Source organism: Pogona vitticeps, chromosome 3 (assembly GCF_051106095.1).
Source record: "Pogona vitticeps strain Pit_001003342236 chromosome 3, PviZW2.1, whole genome shotgun sequence".
NCBI lineage: Eukaryota > Metazoa > Chordata > Lepidosauria > Squamata > Agamidae > Pogona > Pogona vitticeps.
In genome coordinates, this window is record NC_135785.1 from 88,042,660 (window position 1) to 88,058,861 (window position 16,202).

A 16,202-nucleotide genomic window follows, 5' to 3' on the forward strand; every position below is an offset into this window, starting at 1 on the left:
ATTTATTTATTTATTTATTTATTTGTTTGTTTGTTTGTTTGTTTGTTTGTTTGTTTGCTTGCTTCCTTCCTTCCTTCCTTCCTTCCTTCCTTCCTTCCTTCCTTCAATTTTTAGTGGCCAGGCCATTACTCCGGGTGGCTAACAATGAGAACATCAGCAAACATAATCTAAAATTCAATAGTAACAACAAATACAATATTAGAAAAAAATCCCAGGCAGTCTTAACATATAATAAATGACATATAGTAAACAGTAAAGTATTCTGTATTTCTGGAGAGAAATGGGGCAATAATAGAACAACTAAAACCAATTTATTATTAAAAAATGATATGTTAATACAGAAACTGTCTGGAGTGGTGAAAGGTGCACAAGAGTATATAAGTGTGTGTAGCTTTCTTCATTATATTTGTTTGTTTATCATCTTTTTCATTTATTATTGTGTTAATATAATTTTAGTAATAAAAATATAAAAAGGAAGTGGCAGATTGCTGTGGATTAAATACTTCCTTTTCCAATTTTGCAGTGTACACGACTTTGTCTCATTTTGTACAAGTCAAGCACACCATGCAATCACAAAGGGAAGTCTTTAATCCACAGCAATCTGTTGCTGATGATGACATCATTCCCATTCCACATGTGAAAATGTGCAAGGGATTTCAGCCAATGGTACATCTTCCTTGTGAGATGTGTTTAGTCTTGCAGCCTTATAATGCTGTCTAAGTAACTTTTGCACAAGCTTGCAGCCTGCATACTTACATAATCCCCCCTTTTTTTGTTAAAACTTTTGAACATAGCAACACTGTGATTTTATTGATTCCTCTAAAACTGGCACTTGTAGCAGAAGACAATGCTTGATCTCAGTCAAACTGTGAATTTTGAAACAAATGATGCTGCAGTAGGATCAGAGCTTGGAAAGATTATTTTTTTTTTAACTCAGGACTATAACTAAGGTAAGGAAATTAGGGCTTTTTTTCCACTTGCCAAAATATAGAGGACACTGAAATGTGGAGGTAATCATTAAGGAATTAAATAGCAATATTTCTTGATCCCATTAATTTTTAGGAGAGCTGTCCATAAGGCCAGCACAAATGCTCCAGCTATTTGAGGTAGGGAGCAAAGTCCATCATTCGGCTAATGTGACATTCCAAAATAAAAAGTTTGTGGCCACTGTCGCTGTCCTCTGCCTGACCAGACAACAGTAGGACTATTGCAGCTGTGGCATGTGAATCCTATGCCTATTCCCAAGAAGCAGAAGACTGAAGCAGTGGCAGCATGGGGCCTTTGCCTCCTCAAGAAGAGCAAAGAGGAGGAGTACAGGCTGACCACCATCAGCTCTATTTCCAAACAGTCTGACTCTGAGGATCTTCAAAATTAAGTCCATAAGGAGGAATATCTATGAAAACCACCTCTGCAGGCAACTTCCATGGCAGGAGGATCTCAGTGGCCATGGCTGTACTCTTGAAGAGGCCACATTTCCTTTTCCCAGTGGTGACGTCCAACTAGGCTTGCTAAGGAAGATGCAGAAACTGGTGGGAAGAGGGAGAGATGGATGGCCTTGGGGCATGATAAGTGGTTTGGGGAGTCCCAGCAACTACTGGGGAAGAGGAGAAGGGAAAGGAGGAAAGGACAGAGGAGTTTTTTTAATAGAGTGGTGCCTCGCTTTACAATTGCCCCGCATTACGACGAATCCGCTTAACGACAATCTTTTTGCAATTGCAATTGTGATTGCAAAACAATGGTCTAAATGGGGGAATTTCGCTTTGCGATGATCGGTTCCCTGCTTCGGGAACCGATTCTTCACAAAACGACATTTTTAGAACAGCTGATAGGTGGTTCCAAAATGGCCACTAGGTAATTAAAATGGCTCCCCGCTGTATAGCTCCTCGCTATACAGGCAGCGAAAATAGCTGCCGTATGGAGGATCTTCACTGGACGGTGAGTTTTTACCCCATTGGAACGCATTGAACGGGTTTCAATGTGTCTCAATGGGGTTTTATTTTTCGCTTTACAATGTTTTCGCTTAACGGCAATTTTCCTGGAATGGATTATCATCGTTAAGTGAGGCACCACTGTACATAAAGGGAGGAAGCAAGCAGTTTTTCTTTTGTAGGGAAGTGACAAGGAGAAGCAAGGAGGAGGATCTTAGAGAAGAAATGGGCACTGTTGTTTATACGAGTGTTGAGGATGGGTGGCTAAAGAGGAGTGGTCAGTTGGGGTGAAGGAATCCTGCTGAATTCGGAATGATGGTAATTTAGGAAGTAAGAGAGCAAAACTGTTAGGGTACTGGTTCCCAACTTTGGGTAACCCAGGTGTTCTTGGACTGCAGCTCCTAGAAACCCCTGCCAGCACAGCTTGTGGTGAAGGCTTCTGGGAACTGCAGTCCACGAACATCTGAGTTGCCCAAGGTTGGGAAGCACTATTGTAGAGGGCTAGGACAGGTGGAAAAAGCAAGCACAGAAGTGGAGCTGTAAATAGCAAAAGGGTGCAGGAAATCTTCTTTATGATTCCACAGCTGAGGATACTCCACGTCTCTAGCTGTGATGCCTTTTTGCCAGTCAATTTCATTGGGTGGCTCTAGGTTTTGTAGTTTTATGAGGAGGTCTATGCAGTCAATAGGGAACAGTCCCGCTTATCCTGGTTGCCAAAATTCCTGATTATGGTTCGCTTTGGACTGCCGCTCCCACGATCTGTACATAGATACAGACACATAGATATAGGGATGTATTGAACAATGAAATTTTGAGATTTGGGAAGGAAATGACTTGCTAATTTTCCACAATTAACCAAGCCTAGGATGACATGAGCCCAAGAACAAAAATTGGGCTAACGATGCAAGCTGCTAGTTTGTGCAGAAAAAGAGGATATTACATTAATGAGAATTATTTGAGGACAATTTCCATATAAACCCTAATCTATCCATAAATTATATTTGCCATGGAAAATTTCACACTACTTAAGGTTTTTAAAGCATTTCTATCGCTATAACTTGAGCAGGAAAAATGTGGATCATGTATCTGCTGCATATATATCTGCTGGCAGATACAAATGAGGCCATCAAATCTCCGATGTTCGGATTTTGCCTTTAAGGCAGATGAAGTTTGAAATTCCCTTGAGGCGGAGGTGAGCGGTAGGTCATAATGGAAATCAAGCCTTTGATCAGCAAGTAAAAGCCATGTGAACACCAATTTCATATGGTAGGTGACTTCTCCAGGATACTTTGTCCATCTGCTGTCTTTCATCTATTTCAAAGGAACTTGCTTCTATTGCTAATCTTGTTAAAATGTATTAAACAGATGGAGTAGGATAGCCTAACAACTAGAGTAACCAGTGACTTCGGGTTTGGAAGACTATTACCCTGGAATTTGCTGATCTGGAAGGTGGATTTTGAAAGTCTTCAACAACTATAGTCTTTTGTATGTATGTGTGTTAAAGAAGGGGTTGCTTTACTCTGGTTTTTGCATGTGATTAGTGTTGTGATTAGTGTTGTATTGAAGGGACATGGTGGCGCTGCGGGTTAAACCGCAGAAACCTCTGTGATGCAAAGTCAGAAGACCAGCAGTCGTAAGATCAAATCCACGCAACGGAGTGAGCTCCCATCACTTCTCTCAGCTCCTACCAACCTAGCAGTTTGAAAGCATGGAAAAATGCAAGTAGATAAATAGGTACCACCTCGGTGGGAAGGTAATGGCGTTTTGTGTCTGGTCGTGTTGGCCACGTGACCATAGAAGCTGTTGTCGGACAAACGGTGGCTCTATGGCTTGGAAATGGGGACGAGCACCACACCCTAGAATCAGACATGACTGGACTAAATGTCAAGGGGAACCTTTACCTTTACCAAGTGTTGTGTTGCTGGAACACCTGAGAGGTGGAAAGAGCAACCTTCAAAACTGGTTATAAAATATTAGGAGCCAGACACTTGTTTTCTTCTATTCCCTTCCTTTCCTGTTCTTAAATGAGTTTTTATTGTCAGGGCTATTAAAAGGAGCACTCCCAATATGCTGTCATGGCAGGGTCCCTTCACAGCATTTCTATGGAAATGTATCATCTTGTGAGGCGCAGTGGTTAAACGGCTGCATTGGAGCCAAAACTGTGCTCATGATCTGGGGTTCAATCCCAGGTAGCAGGCTTAAGGTTGACTCAGCCTTCTATCCTTCCGAGGTCGGTAAAATGAGTACCCAGCTTGCTGGGGCGGGGGGGGGGGGGGAGGAATGTGTAGCCTGCATAATTAACTTGTAAACCGCCCAGACAGTGCTTGAAGTACTATGGGGCGGTATATAAGCAGCACGCTTTGCTTTTTTTGCTTTTGCTTCAGATGCTGAAGAAGAAGAAATTGAAAGCTTGAACAATTAAAGAAGAAAATGCAAAATAAGGAATACAATTGAAAATTAAGAGGACAAAAATCATGACTCCAGAAGAAGTACATAACTTTAATGTAGACAAAGACTTCAAGATTTGTGTGTGTATGTGTGTATAACTAAACAGAAACACACAGAGACATACATATCTGTTCAGTTATCTACTACTCAAAATGGAGACTGCTGCTGATAAGTCAAAAGGCTCAGAATTGGAAGGGTGCCTATTGATGAGCCTGAAACGATCCTCAAGTGTAAAAATATATCACTTGAAATTATTGTATTCCCAATTACAATGTGCAGATGTGAACGCTGCACAGTGATGAAAGCTGACAGGAAAAAAAATGAGTTTTTTTTTAAAAAATTTGATGCTTGACAGATACCATGAACTGCCAGAAAGCCAACATGATTTCTCAATCAGATCAAGGACAGACTTTTACCAGAAGCTAAAACGAGTAAACTGAGGGTATTGTACTTTGGACATATACATAATGAGAAGATCAGGCAGTCTGGGGGAAAAAACATGCTGTGCATTAGAGCGGAGTAGAATTTCCTGGTGACTGCAGGTTCACTTGTCAGCCCTTTGAATGCAGGTTGTAAAATACTTGCTTTTTATAAGGCAAATGACTGATTTAAAAGCAGTTATTTTTAAAAGGCAAAATGAGGAGATAAACAAATTTCTCTTTGGAAGGAATTTCAGGACCTGAGCTCTGGGAATTTTCTGGTGAAAATGTTTATTGCTTGCTCACTGCTTAGGAGGACTGCCATGTTTATTTATTTATTTATTTATTTATTTATTTATTTATTGTATTTATTGTATTTATACCCTGCCTGTCTAGTCATTTCGACCACTCTAGGTGGCTTACAACATAAAGCATAACAAGTTCAAGAAAAATTTATAACAAATTAATTAATTAAATGTTTATTTAACATTAACACACACATGTTGTGTGTGTGGAGGCAGGTAGAGTTTATGGATTTCTACAGTCTCTTTAACACGTATTTGAATGCAGATATCAGCTGGAAAACTTATTTCATGACATTGAGATTTGGCTTATCAGGACTTAATTGCTCCGGATCCCAAGTCTGCTACAGGAGAGGTTCACGGACCAGCTCAAAAGTAAGGAACCCTAGAGCTTCTAGTCCGGTGCTCTGTGATCTCTGTGAGAAATCAAACTCTTACTAGTATTACTCTGACAAGGAAAGAACTGTAACTATAGTCTGTCAGCCAGATGTTATTCAATTAGGCAATACTGGATCAAGAGAACAGTAGCTTCAATCTGAGCTGGGCCAGGGAGACATGTATAGCATTTCAGCCCAATTTCCATCATTAATGTAGATCCCAGTTTGCATATTTCTTCAGTACTGACAGCAGTTTTGAAAGGGCACCAGAGAAAACAGCCCAGAAGACAATTAGAGGATTTTATGAGTTGAAAGGAAGGGAAAATAATTAAACTGCACTGGAGAATTACTGAAGTAAACATGTTTTTCCCCCTTATATAAACATTCAGAAGAATGTAGAAGAGGTAAGCATATGCACGCACTCTCATTATGTGACTTACTTAACTGTGATCCTGGTTACATTGACAATATACCTTGGAATGTACCACAGTGATTTATAGTCACATGATATTCACATGGTCTTAGAATGTCTGTGCACATCTCCTGTGGCAACTGCTCATCCTTTTAAAAAAAAATCTTAAAGGAGCCAGCAAAGCAGAGAAGATTCTTTCACTTCACATCAGACAGGATCCTTAAACCTATTTCTCCTTGTTTCTTATTCAGATTGTGCTGTTCCTCAACCAGCCCATCTATTCAACCCTGGACTTGATAGCCTTATAGGCTCCTTCCAACTTCATTATTCTATAATTCTATGAACTTCTCAGTTTCTTAAAGGGGCTTGGCTTCTCCTTTCACTGACTACCAGGCAATTTCCACCTGGCAATTGGGCAATGGAGTTGGGTAACCTTGCCTTTTTTTCCTCTTTATTGCCTCTTTCTTCTGCCTGTCCTGCCTGAAATTCTCTGGGAGCCATAAATGACCCATGAGTAGAGGGGGAGGCGAGGGTTTGGTTTAACGTTTGCTTGACATTTAAGGGGCACCGTCACCCGCCTAGTTTCCCAAGGAGCACCACAGTTTTTTCCCGTGTTCGCTCTGCCCATTTTTAAAAGTGGGGATGAATAATGCAAGGAAAGGAAGAAAGAAGAGACACAGGAAGAGGAAAAGATGAGGAATAAACAAATAGAACTCAAGCCCTCCTTTGTGGGCCCCAGCTCCCAGAGAAATCCAGGATGGGCAGGCAGGGGCAAGAGGCAACTAGCAGCCAGAGAAGAGGCAAGAAGGAAGACTGGCTGCAGCAGCAGCAAGATGGGCAAGCACGGGAAAGAGGCAGCCAGGGACCAGCCTTCTCCTAGCTTGTTTCAAGGCCCACAGCTCTCCAGTGAACCACAGGAAGGAATGGGCTCTCAGATGGAGAGGTGCTTAGGATGATGGAGTTAACTGTCCAAGTCATCACTGAGTATCATTCAGGGACTGACACTCACACCAACCAGCTCATCCAGAAATCCACCCAAGGCACTTTGGAAACCAGTCAGATCCAGTAGCTTCCCTGGGTGGAGCATCTAATCATTCTCTTCTCTCAGCACAGGAGGGGTGGCATTGTAAGGCTCAGTTTCAGTAGGTAATGGTCTGACTTTGACAAGGGTGATAAAATTAAATTAGTCACCCTCGGATCTTGGCCACTTGATGTGGCCAAGAAGACCACATCAAGTGTATGAACTGTCTCATAGATTTTATTGTATCCATGAAGTCTGGGGCTGAATCAGCAACCAGTGCCTCCACATGTATGTTGATATCCCCCAGAAGCACAAGCCTGGGAGACTACAACATCACAGCAAAGACAAAGTCCTTCAACCTCAGAATGGATAGTGCTAAGTTGAAGGGAGAACAGTACAGCAACATTAGACCCAACCTGTTCCATTGGTCCATAGACATATGAAGGCACTCTAACCTGAGGGAGGCCGAGGCAACAATCTTACTAGCTATGATGGAATTTTTAAATACAATAGCAATACCCCTCCCTTACCCTCCAGTCTGTCTTGATGATAGATGGAGTAACTGAGAGAGCAAATCTGGTATTCCCCAGTATTGCATTTCCATCAATGAAAAAGTGCACTTTGTTGGCTTTCTGCCATTTATTTTAAGGGGGAAAAGCAATTTCTTTGGTCCTACAGGGGAAAAATAGAAGTGTAAGAAAGATGTTGATTGTTTTATTATATTTAATGTGAAAGCATGCTTTGATGATTTAGATTAATTTCCTGCAAGCGTTAAGACATGTTTCCTTCTAGAGCAATTTACAATAAATAATATATATGAAGAGATTTCACTCCTCTTCATAATTCGTTCTGTAATGCAACAAATGTCATACTTAAAAATCAAGACAAAGAACACATAACCTTTGCAGTGAGACATTTTTCTTTTGTATGAGTACTGAATCAGTATGACAGTTGTATTTGCACAATAAAGCTTTTCCAAGTTGTGACCACCACTATTTTAATAAAAAAAAGTTTAAAATTATTTAAAAGAAGAAAAGGCTGTGGGAGTTAAGGTGAAATTGTAAGATGGCAATACGTCTGTAGACCAAATGATTTCAGAATTCTGTTTTCTGTGACAATATCCATTTAAGGAAACAATTTATTTTGAACTTGCTTGACATCAGATCCAAATATACCAATTTTCAAAGAAAAATAGTCCTGAATCACTATGTTGTAACTTCAGTTTTCCCCACATTACTTCTGAAAAATCACGGACAGCCTTAAAGTAATCAGCATCAAAGTAATTCAGAATTTCACATACGGTTAGAAATACCTCTAGCTAGAAATGGACTGAAGGAATAAAGAAGGCAGTGTAATGAAATTTTGGGGGGATTAGCTGAAACAAAGGGAAGCCTGAGGTGTTTTGTGAACTGCTTTTATCATGTCCAATACTTCTGAATGCTAGCCTCCTTCATACATTAGTCATGGGAAAGGGTGTCACACAAAACATAGCAATGTAAAATATATTTTAAAACCTACTCCTTAAATATATTTAAAGTGGGGAATGCAAAGTGTGCTGCTTATATACATCCCCATAGTGCTTAAACTACTCTCTGGGTGGTATAAAGTTTAATTATTCAGGCTACACATTGGTTGTCTCCCCCAGCAAACTGGGTACTCAATTTACTGACCTTGGAAGGGTGGAAGGTTGAGTTAACCTTGAGTGAGCTACTTGGGATTGAACCCGGGTTGTGAGCAGAGTTTTGGGTGCAATACTGCAGTTTAACTGCAAGGCTCCTAAGCAATAGTGTTTCAAATTAGAGATAGCGACAAATATAAAAACAGATCGTTTTTGCGATGAAAATAGCTGATTTGTTAAATATTCATCAATCCATGTTCGTCAAATTTTAAGTCCTGACAAATACGGCTTGATGAATATTTCCCCATTTTATTTGTCCTTCATATATATATATTTTTTAAAAACAAAGCATTCTGCCTACTGGCCGCTGATCACTTGATGAGTGGACCAATAGGCAGCCACCCACCCCTACAGACTCCCACCCCCACAGCCTACCCCCACCCACTTCCTCTCCCTACCCTAGCCCCCACCCCACCCCACCCCCTCTGACACCCCCTTACTGTAATTGTTGCCAGCACTGCCGAGGTCTTCATCAGCCCTCTGCAGCCACGGTGTGTAAAAAGGGAAACTGGCTGTCCTCTGCAAAGATGGCAGCTATGGCTTCATTTAGGGTAGGGAAGCTGCTGCTGCCATCTTTGCAAAGGGCAGCCAGTTTCCACCTTCCCCCCCCCCCATCTCTATTTCAAATAGAAGCATTTCTTTAAGAACCTAAAAGGAACAGAGACTGGTTTTGCTGTAATGGGGGGGGGGGGAAATGACCTCATTTGACAAAGCAGGCCTGATGATCCCACTCTTGGCTCTGGCCATGACAGAACTCATAGCAATGACTTCATTGATAGACAACAGAACAACTGACTCAGTTGCAACTCATTAGTATTCTCATTCTCTCTCCCGCCCACCTCTCTCTGTGGGTCTGTCCTCACTGGCATGTAGATATGATAAATAGATCACTGATAGCATGACTTGGATAAGAAAAAAAAAATACTACAGCCACTTGTGTTTCTCCTGCACTTTTCTGATGCTTGCCTAAGGCATGGGTTCTTTTTGGCATGATTCGGAGCCCAGGCTCAGGGAGTAATCAGAGAAGAGCAGGAGGCAAGTGGAGGCCATGCTTGCCACAGCCTACCAGCTGTGTAGAGCCTTGAAGGCTGGCATCACCTCAGCTGCTACAGCTCCAGAGATCACCTTAGCAGTGTCAGCAAAGGTAGAGACAGTGGAGGTGGCAGCAATGATCAGCTGGAGAGTTGATAAGAACAGCTGACAGGCTGCTGTGAGGCTGCGAGCCCCTCCGACCTGGCACTCAAACCAGTTTCTCGCTTCTGCTAATCAGCTGTCGAGCAGCATTGAGGAGCTGAATGAGAGGTGGGTGGGCCTCTCTGACACCACAGCTGGTTTCCCCAACGTCTCAAGACTCCAATGTGGGCAGATGGATCACTTAAAAAGAGAGTTTAAAATAATCTGCACTGAAGATAAGAACTTTTTAGCACAGTTGCGATCGTCCCACATTTCACAGTGCGGACTGTGTCTGAGAGAGAGAGAGAGACTACCATAGGCTGGTTGTGTGACTGGAAAGTGATTGTAATGACAAGATTAATTTGAAAGTACTGTACTAATTGTCAAGGAAAAGACTAGAATTCTCCATCTCCACCCATCCCCATTCATCAAAGATGAGAGGACCCAGAATAGTCAAGTTAAGTAAGTGGCTGTTGTGTTTGTTTTATTATTTTAGAGCCAGTCTGTGTCCAAGAAATAGAAGCAAACAAAACCTCAGTAAGTAAGAGAGCCAACATCTTATGTTTTGAGGATGGAAAACAGGACTTTAAATCAGAGGCAGAAGTTATGAAGCTTGAATGTCTCGTGCGATTTGTGCACATTTGTGCTACAATTACATGGCACCGAATGAGAAAAAGGTGGGGGTTCTGGCAAAAAAAATAAAATTAAGAGATGCTAGTCTTGGAAGCTTCCATGAATAACAATGCTTTAAACATGGCATAGCACCCCCAGTCTTATTTTAAGCCACTCCCCACTTTATGAAACTAGAAATGGACTTCCAGTCATTTATATGGTCTAAAGAGGGCTCAATTAAAAATAAATTATCTTATCAATCCCTGGAGTCTAAACTCTCTCTACGTTTCTCCCTGCTGTGCAGACTGTCAGCATAAATATGATCTACAACAGTGGTCCCCAACCTTGGGCCTCCAGATGTTCTTGGACTACAACTCCCAGAAGCCCTCACCACCACCTCTGCTGGCCAGGATTTATGGGAGCTGAAGTCCAAGAACATATGGAGGCCCAAGGTTGGGGACCACTGATCTACAAGACTGGGAGTTGACATGATGTCATGGATAGGTACTTTTCAGCACAGGAAAATGGATGCCCCACAGTTCAATATTATATTCATGTAGTACAATATTCCCTCTAAGCTGCATGGGCCAGTATTGCTGCCCATTTGATGCCGGTTGTGTCCGGAACCCCACACGGGTGGGGCAGGCCCTTCATCCAGTGCTGGTGGAAAATTAGAGAGAACACTGATGTAGTGTTTAGTGTATTTCAGGTATATAATGACCTTAATAACACTTTCTGAATGAATGCCCCCAAGGTTAATAACAAGCAATGAACAATGTTTCATACATAGTTCTTAGGAGCATGGACCTCAGACCCTCAGGAAATTGCTCTTTTTTCCCCCTCCCCTGGCTGAACACATACACGTTTGAACCTCAAGGGCTTTTTCTTCTCCCTAGCAGTAAAAAAAAAAAAAGCCAGTATCAAACCAACAATTTGCATCCATTTCACTCAACCAGATCTGCTACTTGAGCAGGTTATATCTCTTATGTCGTTGCATGCTGTCAAGTAATTTCCATCTAATGGTGACCCTGATAGGGTGTTCAAGGTGTGTGTGTTGTTTGAAGGGTGGTTTACTATTGTCACATGCAGTAGTAATTCAAGCTAAGGATTTGAACCCATGTCTCCAGAGTTCAAGTCAAACACGCTGTCCACTATACCACACTGGCTCTCATGCTTCCTTTATGCCTTATAGAAGGGCTAGTCCTGTTTCTTACAAATGATGAGCATCTTCTTTGTTTGTCCCTCCCAAATCTCTGAAACAATCATTCAGATAGATATAGATCTATACAATTACAGATATATATAGATAGATAGATATGGAAAAGGAACAATTTAAACTAACCTGAATTTAGTATGTGAATGCTATCCACTGGGAATTGATGTGCATTATTACTGTGTCTAAAACTGAACTATTTATTCTAATCACTCATATCACTTTAAGACTCTATTTCATTGCTAGTAGATTTACAAAAATGTGTTTTTTTGGTCAATCAAGCATTTTATCTGGGGAAGGAAATTTATGTACATTTTTTTTTCCAAACAAGCATCATTGCATATATTGATCAGCAAAATAAGGAACAGCACCTTCCTACATTTTGATTTCAGTATTGCCAACAGCCTGTTAAAAAAAGCTGTCCTTTTATGTATGATATACATGAGTAGATAACAAATCTTCCAAGTCAAGTTCTTACATTCTGTAATCCTCTTTGTATTTGAGAAGCAACGATACTGATTGATTGATAATCAGTCAAGTTTAATAATCTGCTTGTAAAAGCTACATAACTCTTTCTTGTGGGCTCTTGAGATAGCAGGCAGTGAAACAGGTGACGCTTCAGCTCTTCATTTGGTCCACAAATACAAAGGTACTTCATGGTTAATTTTTATATTTCCAGCTGAAGAGTGCTCAGGTCATTGTTTGGAAACATATTTTTAGGAAAGATTTTCTCAAGGATGGATAGGCAAGTTCTAATAATTACTTCTGTAGTTAATGATCAATCTTATCTGTTACTGATAGTATCATTACTGGAAACCTGCATTTTGATATTTTGCTAGATTTAAATGGGCAACAAATTTAAATCTCTTACCTTCAATAAATATTTTAGCTTGGTCCTTGTCTATTGATCTTAAACAGCCTACTGATAAATTATGCTCCAATCTTAACTTCTTGTATTATATTATATGGTCTTGTGTAGTTGCACTTTTTTTTAAAGTACTATGTACTATATTGATTCCTTGGATGATTTTTTTCAGTTTTCATCAGAAAACAATTAAAAAAATTAATCCTATTAAGGATATTTGCCTAAGCTCTCAATACTGCAACTGCTATGCAGCGCGGTGTAGGAGACCAAAGACTGGTAAGAAAGAGAAATCTGAAACCCAGGACTGTAGATTGGTTGAAATCCTGCTGCTTAGCACAGTAACTCCCATTTGAGTAGGCCCTTTGAATCAGTTGAGATTTTGAGAGTCAACTGCTCCATAAACTGCTCCTTTGATTCAAATGGGTTTACTCCAGTTGTGACTTTCTTTAGCATAGTAAATTGCAGTTAGATCAGGTCCTGCCTGTGTGGAATATAGCTATTAATGAGAAATGGACATGTAATATCAAAGTAAGAAAAGAACAGTTGAATAAGAATATATTTAGTGATATATGGGGAGAATTTATTGATTTTGTATGAAGAAATAGTAAGGGTTGTGTATCTTCACAAGACCCAGTGAATTTCTGGAATGGGAATGGTGTTCCATAAAAGGAAGGAAACAGAATATTACCATAAGTCCTGGGAGAGGGGGGAGCACATTGAGTGTATATATGTGTGTTTCTGGTTTAGTTTGTATGTACAATTAATTTTAACAAAAAAGTAAATTGCAGTTAGATTAGACCTGTTTCAGTCAAAACATCTTACAGAGGAGATGATTCACCAAATCCCCACTGATTTAGTGGGCTTACTCTAGTGTGAGTTACTACACTATGCAATAGGACTTTGGCCAGTGGAACAATAAAAAAAATTATGCATTCTTTCACCATCCTGTGCAGGTCTTACACAAAAGGAACCATGCTCATTCATAGAAGCCCTTCTACTTCTTCTTTTATGCATTTTATTTTTACCTATTTGAAACCTAAGGTTGTGACTATAAATATCATTCTTTCTGCAGTGCTTACATTCTCCTGTCAGTTAGGTTTGAGGTTGCCAATGTGATGCACACTTAAGTTATGAGTCCCACTGAGTGAAATGCATAGTGTTATCTATTAGTATGATATTTGTTTCCTGCCTCAATATTGTTTTTAATTTACAACATTGGGTTTTCTTCTTATGCTGGATACTAACATGGTCTCTGCTCTGATGTGGTGCACGCAGATTTATTAGAACTTTCCAGCCTTCACTTTCTAAAGAGATGAAATGTCTACTTGCTAAATTAATTTTCATAACTTCCAGCTAAGATTTATTGGCGAGACCAATTTGTGCCTTGGAATTTGCAAGTCCATCTGTCTTTCCCCCTATAACTCCTAGCATTTTATTTATCAGGTTGATGGCACATGTAATGTCAAAAGCTTCAGTCTGAAAAGCTGATGATGAGTCAAGGCATGCTGAATACAATTTTTGTATAAACTTTGGATGAATTCCTTCATCCTAAAGCTACACAAAACTCAAATATATTATATCAAAAGTTTCCATGGATTAGAATTCCTAAGGAATCAATCCTATCAAAACTTAAGCCATAATACATATTTTTGCCTGTAAGGTACCACGTAATCCTTTTAAGAGACTATGGATGTGACTGCATTGACAAATAATGTGGGAAATGTTCAGAGATTGGAATGGTCATGTTCACATTATTTTCCATTCACTACATGATATACAAGTTAGATTAGACTACTGTAACGCACTCTACGTGGGGCTCCCTTTGAAGCTGATGCGGAAACTTCAGGTGGTGCAGAATGCGGCAGCCAGACTCCTCACTGGAGTGAGAAAATGCCAACATATCTCTCCTACTCTGGCCATGCTGCATTGGCTGCCCATCCGTTTCCGCATTGACTTCAAAGTGTTAATGCTTACATATAAGGCCCTAAACGGTTTAGGACCTCGATACTTGATGGAACGCCTGCTTCCACCTAGATCTACTCGGATCACCCGCATGAGCCAGGAGGTGAGGCTGAGGAGCCTAACGACGAGGGAGGCTCGGAAAGAAAGGACACGAAACCGGGCCTTCTCGGCGGTGGCTCCTCGTCTCTGGAACAATCTCCCTCCTGAGATCTGCGCGGCCCCCACTTTGGACACTTTTAAAAGTCAATTAAAAACATGGCTATACATTCAGGCCTTCCCTCCAGTTAATATCTGACTTTTCTTTCTTCTCTCCTTATGTATTTTCTATTTTATTGTTCTATTCTGTTTATTACAATATGATTTATGTAATTGTGTGTGTTTTTCATATTATTTCACTGTTTTTACTATATTGGAAGCCACCTAGAGTGGTCTTTTAGATCAGATGGGCGGGGTATATATATCAAATAAATAAATAAATAAATAAATAAAATAAAGTTGATGTGAATCAGTTTAGTGTTTTCCCTCCACTCTGGAAATGTTTCCTCCACCACTGAGGCTTTTACTTTCATTGGGAATTGAATGCAAGGTGTGAGTGGTTAAGCCAATGTGGAGGGGTTTGTAGCTACTCTATTTTAAGCCATTTCAGCCAGCTATAGCAGTAGTGAAAGAAGCAGATCAGCAGGGAAACTGGCTACCATTTGAAACCTCTTCTCCTCGAACTTGGTCCCTGAGCTTGCCTGTTTTCCACTTCCCTTCCTGTTCTGTTCCTTAATTTTTTTAAAAAAGGCTTTCTGTCTTAGCACTAGGACAGCAAGGTGATAAAAAAGGATGGGGAAGAGTGTGGAATTGGTAGTGAGAGAGGGGAAATCTATCAATTGGCTTTATTTTCAGCTTGTTAAAGTAGCTCTGCTGATGCCATGCCTCTTGCAAATCTGGATGACTATAGCAGAGCTACCTTAACAAGGTCCATAACAAGGCTGATTGCCAATTTCCTTTCTGCTGACTCTGTTGCAGATATTACAGGTGCTACCTTTAGTAGGTTTGGCTGTGAGGGACCTCTTTCCTAAGATGGCAACCCAATTGACTCTAAGTCTAATTGCTGGATTGATCGCTGAATGGTAAGCCAACATTCATGTAAACGCCCTTGATTCAGTGGACTGACTCTGGTTGGGACTGGAAATTAGATATGGGCCCTGGAAATCATCACAAACTTGTTTATTCCCCTGAAACAAGTTAATTTATCCATATCAAAGTGACTGAATTTGTACTATCAGTTCACCACACATTTCACCCACCTGTACATTTAAATTCTTACCTAAAGGCAGTGGTCATTATCTATTGGCCCCTTACCCCGGAATAAAGATGCGAGACAAGAGTTATGGAGTAAACACGGGCCACACTTTATTAAATAATCATTGTTGCCATCCTTTGGCAAAGGGGGGTCCTGCTGTACTGTGGAATCAGGTTTAAGCACAGAGGTCTCAATGGACCTTTTAACAAACAAATGGGTGAGTCTCTGGCCCCAAGTTTTCACAGTCGTGAAGATAGCAAGAACCTGGTGTCATGAGTGCTTCTGAAGACCTGGAACCCGAAGGGTTAACTGTGGCTGAAGAGAATGTGGAGAGATCAGAAACACCTGAACCGCCTCCAGATTCTCCTTCCACAGCAGACAGGCTTCGGGAAAGACTTAGGACCAGAAGATCAGAGGATCGCTCAAAGGCTGTCCACAGAAACCTACGTGCATCTAGTCCCGAGTATTAACAGGATAGAAAGCTTTCCAGTAGCTCAAGGA